This window comes from Microtus ochrogaster, chromosome 10 (genome assembly GCF_000317375.1).
Source record: "Microtus ochrogaster isolate Prairie Vole_2 chromosome 10, MicOch1.0, whole genome shotgun sequence".
In the NCBI taxonomy this organism is placed as follows: Eukaryota; Metazoa; Chordata; class Mammalia; order Rodentia; family Cricetidae; genus Microtus; species Microtus ochrogaster.
Window position 1 is genome coordinate 30,825,162 of NC_022016.1, and position 13,732 is coordinate 30,838,893.

A 13,732-nucleotide genomic window follows, 5' to 3' on the forward strand; every position below is an offset into this window, starting at 1 on the left:
TGGCCTATCAAGGGGCCTAGGCAGTTTCTTTATTCCTTAACCAATGAAATCAACAGATTGATATATGACACTCCCACATCAATTCTGGACAAAATCCCTGACATAAAACAACTTGAGTGAAGGAAGACTGCTTCTGGCTCATGGATGTGTTAGGGTTCATGACTATGGAAGCATGCAGAAGACCAGGAAGCAAAGAGCATAGACCAGGCAAGGCACAGCAATATACTTCCCTCAGCAAGAGCCCAAGTCCCAGAAGCCCAGAAACTTTCCCCAATAAAACTACCAGTTTTATTGGGGAATCCAGTGTTCAAACACACAAGCCCATGGGAGGACATTTCAGATTCAAACCATAATTCTCTTACAAAGAAAAGGAAGAAAAACCTCCCCAAAAAAGCATTTGCAAGGGGAAGGGGACAGAATAGCAGTTAATTAAATATAAAGAGGAAAGAGATGTTTTGATTGAGGGATTCATTATAGGGATAGCAAAAAACTTGGCACTAGAGAAATTCCCAGGAATCCACAAGGATGACCCCAGCTAAGACCCTAAGCAATAGATGACAGGGTGCCCGAACTGGCCTTGTCCTGTAGTCAGATTGACGGATATTTTAAATGTCACCATAGAAACTTCAACCAGCAACTGATGGAAACAGGCGCAGAGATGCACAACGGAGGACTGGGCTGAACTCCCAAAGTCCAGTTGAAGAGTGGGAGGAGTGAGAATATGAGCAAAGAGGTCAAGACCATGATGGGTTCACCCACTGAAACAGTTTACCCGAGCTAATGGGAGCTCACCAACTCCAGCCAGACAGGGAAGGGACCAGCATAGAACCAAACTAGACCCTCTGAATGTGGGTGACAGTTGTATGGCTAGAACAGACTGTGGGGCCACTGGTAGTGCCATCAGAATTTATCCCCACTGCTTGTACTGGCTTTTTGGGAACCCATTCTCTTTGGATGGATACCTTGTTCAGCATAGATATAGTAGGGAGGGCCTTGGACCTTCTTTAAAGCAATGTGTCTTCCCCTCTCTGAGGAGCAAATGGAAGGTGGGAGGGGGAGGGGGAGGAAATGGGAAGAGGAGAGGGAGTGGGAACTGGGATGGTATGTAAAAATGAAAAGAGATAGTTTGTTTTCTTTTTAAAAAACTAAAACACAAAATGATGCAAAAGAAGCTGAATTCCAAGCCAAAATTAATAAATATTTCAGAAAGAGCTGGCAAAGTGGTGTCATATTAAAAAAGAAGAAAAAAACTCTAAAAAGGAAGTTTTTAGAAAGAAGACTGAGAACATAAAGACCCTTCCTTTGACTTGATGTCTTGCAACAGAAAATGAATAAATTAAATACTTCTGTGAATGAATTGGGCTAAGAAAATTACTGTGTGTGTGCACGTGAGTACCTACAGGAAGAAAATATTCAAAATACTTGCAATGTAAAAATACATATATCCATATGCACATGAGCAAAACATCATGTGCTAAAACACAGTCTAACCCTAATTTATGTGAAAAAGTGATTTCAAAACTAAACTTGTTTTGGGGTTTTTGTTTGCTTCTATTAAAACCTCTTTCCAGGCTCTGCCAGAGCTAAAACAGGTCACTAAGAAATATGAAGGGTATATAGCAAAGATAAAATGTCTTCTCTTCTTAGCCCTGAACTAAGCTCATAAAATGTTCTTGCCAGAAGGGAACTCTGGAACACATTTATTGGTCTAGTTTCATTTTAAAGTGCACATGGCCTATTACTAAGGGAAAGAACGTGCTTTGTAAGAAGTCGTAGACTTTGATAGCAAAGCTTGGGAACAAGTGGATGATCCTATTAACACATATACAGGCATCAGGATATAAACAAGGTAACTTGGCCTTCCCTGTCTTCATCAGTCGGTCAATAACAATAACTTGATGTGCACAATCCCTGAAGTCCACCCGCCTGGCATCCAGCCCGCGCTCTTCTGCCTACTGGGTGCCACACGATTTCTCTGACAAACACCTTCCCCTCCCCAAGCCTCAGTCTAAAAAACTGAAAGCAAAGAGAACCCACTGTGTGATGGTCACAGTGACTGACCTGGACAGTGCTTAGCGTCTGGGCTGACAGGACATGAGAAGTCACCACATTCTTGCTCTTGTAATATTACACATGTACCAGAACCAGTGTCAAGGTACACAAAACGACATTTGAAAGCATGTCAGTGATGAGCCAAGCTGACACAGCTTTTTGATGCCAGTTGTAAATTCACTAGCTTAATAAACTTCTCTGCTTAAGGCAGAGAATAAGTTGTCAAAATGACCTTCATATACTCCTATATTCTCATCACTTTGACCTGCCACATCTTGATGAGTACATCTAAAAAAAGAAAACAAAAAAATCCCCCACTGGTTCTAATCACTCCTAGTTACAGAATTGCAGATTGTTTATGAAATGCAGAACCCCAGCCCTTGAGACCTGCTGAAGGGGACAAGTGTCCTAATTGAATAAAATGGCCTGGTCTATAAGAACTAATTGATCTCTAATATACAGCAAGGTGGCAGCGGCAGTTTGGATTTCCAAATTTCTCTTTCTAGAATTCATCCATCACCTACCTGTCCCCCATCCTTCTCTCTTCTCTCCTTTGTACCTTTCTTTTGGAAGATAATTTTAAAAGAATGTGTGCAAGACTTCTGACTTGCTTACTAAATGCATATACATTGCTTGTTTGTTTCTTTGTTCATTCCAAAAGAGGATCTAAGCAAAACCCAAGCACAAAAGCAGCAATTCCAGGGCTCGTAGCATTTGGAGCTGGCGTGAAAATGGCAGAAACTTCGGAGGGAAGAGAAAGTCCCAGCAGTGGCACTCCAGAAATAGTTCAGAAATATTCCAAAGCGTCAGAAACTTCTGTTTGGAATTTTTTGTTTCTTTGTTTGTTGTTTTGCTCATTTGCAATGTGAGTCATTCCTTCAGTCCCAAGGAGGCAAGAGTTGGGAACAATGCAGTTAAACACACTCACATTTCCGTATCTGACTTTCCTTTCCTATCCTGGAAAAGGAATTACTTTTCCATCTTGGATGATTAAGATGGCAGGGGACTAGAATCTTCAGGAAATGTTTTTTAGAATCCCCAAATAAATAACTGTTCTTTTAAACTGAGCTAACATTTAAAATAATTGTGCAGTCAGAGTTCTAACCCACTCCCCCACCCCCATCCACAACTCACTGTCTTTATTTTTGCTTTCAAATAAAACCTTGCAGACCTAAGAGTCTTCTCCGGCTCGGGTTTATTAAACTCTGGTATGATTCCTCCAGGGTTGAAGAGCCTCACGCTGAACTGCTTACCAAAGGTTTACAAATGGAAATGGCTCTCCAGGGAATTTTTTTTCTGCCCAGTTAGTCCTGTTACTGCTGTCTCCGAAGTCAGAGATTATTGAGATAAAACTGATTAGAAACACCAAGCTTCTCTAACTTCTAACACCAAGTGGGTCAGAAAGCAGAAAACAGAGGGCTGGGAGCGCTTTCTGCTTTTGCGTTATTAAAAGACTTACTCTGGTAAAGTGAAAGCCTTTGTACTCAGCACCAGTTTTCAGAAAACAAGGGCTCCGAGCCTCTCTTCCTTCTTCCCCCAGCACAACACTCAGAGCACAGATTCTTCATCAAGTTCTAAATTAAACTGTAGTAGTAGGTTCCACATTGACTCAACAGCAAAGGGCTTCTAGCAAATGCAAAGAGAATTTATGACAAGAACAACAACAACAAGACACTGGGCTAACAATGCCAGTAAAGTAAAAATAAAAGTGAAAAGAGCTCTATGCTGTTTCATGAGGCCTGTCCACTCTGAATACCAATCAGTCTTATGGTTCTCTCCCCGGCTACTGGTGAGGCATTGTATCCAACCGGTCCAAAATCGTTATTCTTGGGGCTGGCTTGATAGCTCGGCATGTAAGAGATCAAATGGCTCTTCCAGAAAACCTGAGTTGGGTTCCCAGGACTCATATGAGGCAGTTCACAATGGCCCATAACTCTAGCTTCAGGGGTGACGACCCACCTTCTGACATCCCTAGGCACCAGCACAGACCCATTAAAAATCAATCTTTACAACATTTGTTCATCCATTTTACCTGTCATAGGAAACATAGAGTTTAGGTAGCTGGTTCCTCCTACAGATGAATGTGCCATGGCCTAAACATTGTGCATGAATTGGTCGAAGCTTGGGACACATTTTTTTTTAAAAAAAAAAAAAAACTGTGACTTCTGGGACAAGTACACAAAAGGTCAAACTTGCAAAACACTGCGTCCAGACCGCATCTCTAACCTCTCTGAGCAGTGCCACAGCACAGGCTTTAAACAGTTCTACTGACAGAAATCACGACTTCTGAGGCAGCCCATCTCTTTGGTTGGATAACCTTTTTTGTACGTTGGCCAAGGCCTGCTCACACTGAGCCACAATCTGCCTGTCCCTACTACCTGGCAGGTCTTTTCACCATGGCCCAGGGAGCCAGGCTGCTTCTTTGTCCTCACAGTGAACATGAAACTTCCTTGAATTATCTCTGCCGATGTGGATTATAGCCCCAGACCCCTGAATATGCTCCATTTCATTTTCATGTCATTTGTGTAATGTGATGTGCACAGCTGGAGGAGATCAGACATGGGAGCCTTGCACAGTAGGTAGCTGATTGCCCATGGCCTGGCCAGTGTGGCTTTATTTCGTTTTGTTGGATACTAAGTCATCGGCAGACACAAACAGCTGTCCACGGAACTTACTTGGGTTAGAAAAGAGTCTCATCGTTTATGATGTGTGGCGGTGTGCCTAATGAGGGGAACAATTTTTTTTTTCTAACCAGAAAAGGTGAGAACTAAATGCATCAGCCTCTTCTATATCTAGAAATGGAACCGAGTAAACAACCTCTGAATAGATACATATTTTCAGGAAGAATTATTTAGATAGCACCAGTTACCAAATAAAAGCCTGTCTTTTCTATAACAAGGCCCAATCTGTTTCTCTCAATATCCATCGGGGTTCCAGTCTCTGAATGGGGAAGGGCATGGAAAGTGAGGAATTTGCATAAAGAGCTTTCTGGAAGGGAGAGAAGGAATGCTCCCAAAGACAGCAGAGGACAGAGAATCAGGTAAGCATTACTAAATACGTACAAAGATCAATAAATAACCACTGTCTATAAAGCAGTATGACTAGAGCACCAGTTTCTCCTCAAATGCACAGAAGCAAAAATAATAATACTAATAATAATGGAATATTTGATTTGTTGAGACCCAGCACCCCACTCACACACACCCTAGAACCGTGTGTTAAAGAAGATAGGGTTTAGAATTGTCATTTAGTTTATGATGGAAGTGTCTTGCCTGAGGCAATACCAACAAGCAGGAGTATCACCTTCAAGAGGCATGAGCACTAGGGGCTGAAACAGAAGGTTCAGAAACAGATATCCCTGTGTGCAGGGACCTTGGAAATAATTCTCACACATCCCAACAGCCACAAGGTGAGGTCATACCCGTGTAAGTGTATATGCTGGTTCTTATTTCCCAGCTATGAGCCCTTAAAGCCCTCTTTACGATCTGATTATCCTCTGGAGAGTGAAATATTTTTTTAACTCGTAAGCTTACTAAGAAATCATAAATATGATAGCAAAATCAGAGATTTAGCCTAATCTTTGGAGTTTGATAAAACATGTTACACCTTATATTTCTTTTTCTTTTTAATTGTAAAATATGGCATAGCAAATAGAAAAGTACATAAAATTTATAGTTAAATAATTGCAATGACGCCACCATTGAGATTTAATCATTTAATTATGTAATTGTTATTTCTTTTCTTAGAACTCCTGCCCTTTCTACCAGTTAGAGTCAGTGTGTCTTAAAATTTTCAAACCTGCCTTTAATTTTCTAGAATATATTAGGCTTAGTTACTTTAACCTTTGGATAATTCTGCATAGTTTCGTTTCTATCAGTATCTTTCTGTGTACCAGGCCTATTTTTAAGAGATGATAGGCATGACATTTTTAGAAATAATTTCAAGCCTCTGATAATATTCTCCATGTCTAGAAAGTATTTCTGTTTCTTGAGCTAGGTGTTTTGAGCCACAAGAAATCATCTTCCATTGTTAAACTGGGACTGAGCCTACAGGGGCCTCCCACGTGACCTAAGGCTGCTGGTTGACTTCCCAGTCACCCGTACTCTTGATGTGTGTCCTTAAGCTGGAAGCACAGCACCTGGGTCCTACTTCTGACATATCATCGAATCTTGCTGCCTTTGTCCCGCAAGACCATCAGAATTAATACTCAGAGTTTAAGAGACTGCTCAGCAATTAAAAGTGCTCACTCATCTAGGAGAGGCTCCAGCTCAGTCCAAGACCCACATCAGGTTTCTCAAAAATCACCTGTTAGTGCTAGCTTTAGGGTGTCCGATGCCCTCGGCCTCCAAAGGTGCCTACATGAATATGGTGCTCAAAAATCTCAGCAAGCGTGAGAGTGTGTGTGTGTGTGTGTGTGTGTGTGTGTGTGTGCGTGTGTGTGTGCGTGTGTGTGCGCGCGCGCGCACGTTTGGATTTATATAAAGATAAAAATAATCTTTTTTTAAAAAATTAAAGAACTGTTCAGCATTTTTATTAATAATCAGGAAATACCTGAATGTGAATCTGTCTACCTACATCTTGGCTCCATAATCCTTCAGTACACTTTTGGCTTTTCTATAATATTCAAATTTCCTCATGTACCCAATAGTGATGCTTCCATTAGCAACAGAACACATATTCAATGGAATATATCATACAGACTAGATGTGTAGCAGTGTATAGCTTCTAGGCTTCTGTAAATATACTTTGTTAATCATACAAACTTTATCCCATCATTAAGCCTTATAGGCCTGTACATGTTTCATTTAATATTGCCCAGCTATTTCTATCTTTGCTCAGAATATTGGTTAGAATTATTTATTATTTTAGTCTTATTAGTATTTATTTAATTATCTACAATAAGTTAACTCAGCGTTAAATAGAATTATGACAGCATTTATGCTTCTCTTTATATTTATCCCTTCCAGTTTATAATTGTTTTAAAATATCTCATTCATACTTTATTGGACTTTGAAGCTCTTCTGTGACAGTTCTTAACCATGTCTGATCTACCCATGAATTATCCTCATTTCCTGTATCTTAGTCACATTAGCTTTACAGAAGCCATTAAGAGACAGAGTAAACCTAAATATCGCCTGCTTGCACAAGCTAAATGCTTCTGAAATAGAACCTCTAAATTATCCTACAGCACGTAATGGGTCATCGAAGCAGAAATTAGACTAAAGTTCCATTAATTGTGAGGAGCATTAGCAGTTTTCTCCAGAGCTTGTGTTATAAGCAATGCCATACCTTCAGAGAGGAAAAAAAATAGTATTAAGACAGAGTAAATGAAAGCTTGAACATCCCAGGCTGCAGTTTCAAAATTGATATGCATATTTCATTCAGTATTAGCACATGTGACTTAAATTGTGTAGTCCTTGCTCTCATTAAATTCACAAACTCCCTCTAGAGTTCATGGCAGCCATCTGGCCAAAGATTGGCTTCTTACATCTGAAACTCAATTGCTCTAAAGTCACTGAATCTCTCAATCAATTACAAAGGATTTGAGCTCTTAAGGTTTACATTGATTGGCCACCATTTTCCTAATGGAGTCATAGCCTCGGTAATGACGTATTTGACAGCAGAGGTGCCTGCTTTGGAAGGCGATATCTCCCAGTTCTTCATTTACCTAAAATGCTATTTGGCAGCCCTCATGAGAGCATCAGCTACAAAATGTGATTAGAGTTAAAGTAAGTGTAACAGAACGATGTTCTCATCCCATCTCTACTTATTGCATATGCTTGCCACATATTATTCAACAACACAGATCGCATTCTCAAAGTAACTTCGGTGTACATTTTTATTTTAGAATTCATCAAGAGCCAAAATTTATGTGCTTGCACATATACCTCCAACTCTACAGGCATACTCTAAAAGGGCTTCTCATATTTCAAAGCTAAAGAATCTGCTTCCAGTTATACTCTGGCCCCTCACAACATAAAGAATATTTGGTCGTGGCTTTTAGTGAGCATTGAGGGAAAGGAACTAAGAGCCTCTTTCTTAGTTGGTGGATGTATATACAGTTGAAGTCAGACATGCAATTTCAATACCTATGACCATTAAACCACCAATAACCTTCATGTTAGATGAAAGACTTTTTAATCTGAGGTTGTCTCTGTTTACAGCACTGAGATATCAATAACACTTTACTTCAGTTATTATAGTATTGTTACAAGGTAATAATTTACTCTAATGCTTTTCTTAAGACCAAAATAACAGAAATAAACCATCCACAATAGTGCTTATAAGAACTAGAACATCTCACCTTACTAGACCTGGAAGGAAGTGGGAGGTCCTTGGACTCCCCACAGGGCAGAGAACCCTGACTGCTCTTCCCAGAGAGGGGGAGTTGATTGGGGGAGGGGGAGAGAAATGGGAGGTGGTGGTGGGGAGGAGACAGAAATCTTTAATAAATAAATAAATAAATAAATAAATAAATAATAAAAAATAAAATAAAATAAAATAATAAAAAATAAATAAATACAAACAACAACAACCAAAAAAAAGAGGTAGAACATCCAGATAAAAGAGATTCACACGGGTCAAGGCTTGCTCTAATGGATAAGGCACAACTACTTCAAACTCCTAGAGGTTTCCAGCACTTGGGTCTCAGAAATCTTCAGGGTACAAGCGGTTCTGCTGCAGGAGGTTGAACTCACCTGGTCAGGAGAGCTGTTACTGGCCCCACGATCTGCGTTAGGGTCAGTCCTCCTCCAGGTGACTCTTTACCCAGGACATGCAGCAAAAAGATAGTTCCTTCTTTAGACATGTTCTCACTGAGTATCGCAGAAGTGCACAACAGGTAGCAGAAACTCTATTTGTATTTCACACACCATCACTTTGGCACACTTTTCATGGGCAATCCCAAAGCCAGTGTGGCAGGGGAATGTATTCTATTCACCCAGAACAGGAGAAGGAACAGATGAATGAATACAATGGACCATATAATTGAATTAATGCTGACCATACTTAGCTACTGTGAAGGTTCTTTTTTTTTTTTTTTTTTGGTTTTTCTGTGGCTTTGGAGCCTGTCCTGGAACTAGCTCTGTAGACCAGGCTGGCCTAGAACTCACAGAGATCCGCCTGCCTCTGCCTCGCGAGTGCTGGGATTAAAGGCGTGCGCCACAACTGCCCGGCTACTGTGATGGTTCTAACTACAATAATATCCTGCAATTGCTATAGGTCATCACAGAAAAGATTGTCAAGTTACTTTCAAGGAACCAAGCCTTATTAGGCTGAGGTTTATTTGGTGGTTTAAATCCAAGTTCTGTGGTTATTCATTGAATAAGCATGAATAACTAAAATAAAGCCAGATCACATGACTTAGCACTGCCATAAGCATTCTTCAAGTAGAAAATGTGTAGACATTTTTAATTATGCACAACAAAACATACAAAAATATTCATATAACTATATTACTGGAAATTGTTTGCCATTTATAAACCACTACAACTATGCTAATCAAAATCAAAATAAAAAAATCCTAAATAAAAATTTTAAGATGAAGTAATTCATAAAATGCACTTAAAATCTTCATGGGCTTAGACATTATAATGCCCTTGGACATTTATCACATGACTTGTACACTTACAGAATGACTTATTCAAGCTATGTTATAGTTTCTAGTCTCATCTTCTAAATTCAGCTTACACTATTTAAAAACTGTTAGCGTTCTTGGTAATTACTACATGTACATGTGTAACGTGTGTGCATGAGCACAGCTATGTAATCCACAGTGCATGTGTGGAGGCCAAGTGACAGCTTGAGGCAGTCAGTTCTCTCTTCCACCTTTATATGACTTCCAAAGACCAAACCCGGGTGGCCAGGCTTGTAGAACAGGTGCATTTCCCTGATGAACCATCCTACTTGTTCCCCACTTATATTCGTGAATTCGAATTTCACTTTTAGCTAAAAGATGAATATCAGCAGTCTTTGTGATCACCTAGAACACAGCCGTTTAGAAATTCTCTGTAAGACTTTTAATGATCTATATCAATTCAAATTATTTCCAATGGACAGAAACCAAAGTTTCTGAGTTTCTTCCCTTCGTTTTTCCCTTTTAAGAGAATCTAAACTAACTTAGTAATGAGCAATCAAGCTGTAACAGCTCAGTTTTTCCATCCTGCCTAAAAACAAATACCCTAAGAACCAAGAATTTGGAGGAGTAAGAATTCTGACTACTGTATCAATTTCAAAAGAATTATTACAGACAAGATGTATTATGGCAAATAATGTATTCTTTAATCTTGTATTTGTAGCTTCAAAGTTGGAAAGAAAAATCTCAGTTCTTCCAGACCAGCTACTCAACCAGTGCAGAAAGTATTACACAGGTCAGAGGTCATGCTGCCCCCACATTTAGCATCAATACTGAGACAGACTCATTGCTTATGAAAGAGCACATTTAAATTTAAAATGTCTATTAATAAATAGAAAGTGTATTTAAAGTATTTCTTTAACTTTCCATTTTAGGTATTTTTTTTTCTTCTGGGAAAAACGAGTCAAAATAATCACTTCTGATAAAAGGCCCCAAAACGTTAAATGCCATTATTGTCCTCTAAAGGGATTAATTCTATTTCCTATTTCTCCTTTAATGTCATCTCTATGTCTTTCACAATTTCAGTCACTAATCTATGAATTTACTCCCATTTTCTAAAACCTCACTTGAAACGCAGTTCTTTTCTCTTGACTAATATTAGATTATCAGTATTAATTTGTGTCTAAGGGTTCCTACTGCTGCAATGAAAGGCCATGATCAAAATACAAGTTGGGGAAGAAACGGCTTACACTTCAGCATTGCTGTTCATCACTGAAGGAAGTCAAGATAGGAACTCAAACAGGCAGGATCCTGGAAGGAAAAAGCTGTGCAGAGGCCATGGAAAGGAACTGCTTACTGGATTGTTTGGCCCACATTCTTAAAGAACCCAGGACCAACAACAGCCCAGGACTGGCATGACCCGCCAAGGACTAGACCCTTGCCCATTATTCACTAAATGAGAAAAGGCCTTACAGCTGGATCTCATTGAGGCATTTCCTCAACTGAGGCTCCTTCCTTTGGTGACTCTAGCTTGCATCAAACTGACACACAAAATCAGCCAGTGTAAGCAGGAATGTATTCATCCTTTGATATCAAAATAGGATTGACTCAAGACCCCAAGCAATACTGAAACATGTAGATACACAAGATCATATATGCAATGTTTGACTTTTTCATATAAATTGTGAATATTCTGCTATATATCTTAAATCATCTTAGAATTCTTTATCTTTTCTAATACAAGGAAAATGCTACATAAACAATTGGTACACAGTATTGTTTGGGGGCATAATAAGATTTAAGTCTCTGTGTATTCAATACACATGTATATATCATAGGCCTAACTAGAAAATGAGATGGAAGATGCTCAAACAGTGAGATCTGGAGAGACACTGAGTATCTACCAAAGGCATGCTACAGGAAGGTGTGCCTACATATCCCTTCATCCCTGTGTATTCAGTGTAGCGTCTGGGCCATAGATAATTCAAATGTGCTCTTTAGATTAATTTTCAAAAATTCTTGAGCCACACTTAGTTGAATCTTTGAAAGGAGAAATTAAAGGGTCAACAATATAGAACAGGGTACCTTATTAGGAAAAACCTAATTCTAATATACAGTATCAATTGGCTAACCAAGAAGTAAATGCATAACTGCTTTAGTAGATAAAAAATATCTTTCATAATTTGTACCATTTTAACAAATAAACAGAAAGAGCTAGGGATGCCCCATAGTCAATAAAGTGCATGCCACAGAAGCCTAACTCCAGCCTATGCATAAAGCAGCCAAACAGAGTCATGCACACCTGTGAAGCCAACGCTGGGGACGTGGAGACAGCATGAGCCCTGTGATTGCTGACCAGCCTGTCTAGCCAAACGGGTAAGCTACATGGTCAGGGAGTGACACCTTCCAAAAGGTAAGGTGGAAAAAAATGGAGAAGACACCCAACATTGACTTGTGACTTCTAACAACGCATACATCTATATATACACGCCTGACACACTGTGGGTGTTTCTGCCCCCACCACGGCCAGCAGAGTAAAGACCCATAGGAGACAAAAAGGTAGTTCAGTTCTCTAAAACTAACTAACATAACAGTGTCAGTACAAACTTCAGGAGACTGACCCTGAGCAATTTATTTCAGGCATATTTAAGCACAGCACAATTTGGGGAAAACCTGGTGATAATTAACTCAATCCCATGTGTACAATAAAGCACTTCACAAATGGACTGTGACTATCAGAATTGTTTCTAAAGGGCATGTGACATATACCATAAAGATGAGCTCTATAAATTGACTGAGGAAAGCAAGCTCATGATAAGGGTCTGGGGAGAATTCGGTGTGGTACCAGGTACACAGAAAACACAAAAGTCATTAAACTATCAACCACCATGTCTGCTCCCAGTCTTCTTGGTGGGTAACAAGTCATGTATTCCTTTGGAGGAACCACTCTGCGTCTTTACCATTACAGGGTCCCCTAGTGCTTATCTGTGAGCACAAGGACCTCTGCGTCTCCTACACTCGAGTTCACATAGTTGGAGACAGGGACAATGCCCTGATGTGTGATCAAGTGGACTTATCTGAATATGGTAACCTGTCCTCTGACACTGGGGATTTTAACTATGGGACTGTCACCACAAGTTCTGGCTCCTGTTAAGCATGAGGCTTTCAAGTATGAGAGTCCTAGCTTTTATCCAGTATGGATGCCATTTCTTTGTGAGTGATATGGCCTCTGGCCACTGTAGAGATTATGCAAGGACCCCAAGCAAGAATAGCATGTGTGTCTGTCCACCTGCACTAGTTCTGTCCTACATCTTATAATAGATTGGTGCTAGCCATCACTTGCAAAATCCAACATACCGGGAAGATAGGTTAGGACTGAGAAGATCCCCTGGCAGATATTAAAATAGGTAAAACAAGGGTCACATGTATTCTTAGAACTGAGATGAAGTCTTTTCCATAAGTGGTTCTAAACTTATGGAGTTTAAACCTTAAAGTTTTGTAAACTTCTGGAGTGAGCTGGTCCCAAAAACACGAGCGTGGGAGATCTGGCCCTGGCACTCATCTGTCATAGGGTGGCATGGGAGAGGGAGAGATGCCTTCCTCTTCCACCCTACCCTACCTCCATCCCTCACTGCCTGTGGCAGGTGGGAAAGTTGGCTCTGTGGTTCTGAGATCCAGTGAGCTGACCCTGCCCCTCATCAGCTGCAGCACTCGGGAGAGTGGCCCCTGCACCTCGCCTGGGCAGTAGAGCTAATCTTGGTGGAGTAGGCATGAGTGAGCCAGCCCTGAGGGTGTGAAAGCAGGAGAACTGGCCCTACCCTTGCTCCTTGAAGGTGAACTAGCTCGGGAAGTACCCGAGAGCTGAGAGACTGACCAACACTGCAACCACCCAAGCCCAGAAACAGGGCTATGAGTGTGCCCACCACAACATCCACCCTATCTATGATCTGCTAAGCATGGGAAGGGGCTGGTACTGCAGACCCAAAGCTGCAGGATCTCCAATACACAGGGCAACAACCGAATAACCAAGAGGAGTTCCAGTGAGAGCCCAGCACTGACAGTGTAGCAGATATCAAAGGTCTCAAGCCAGACCAATGACCCTGCAAG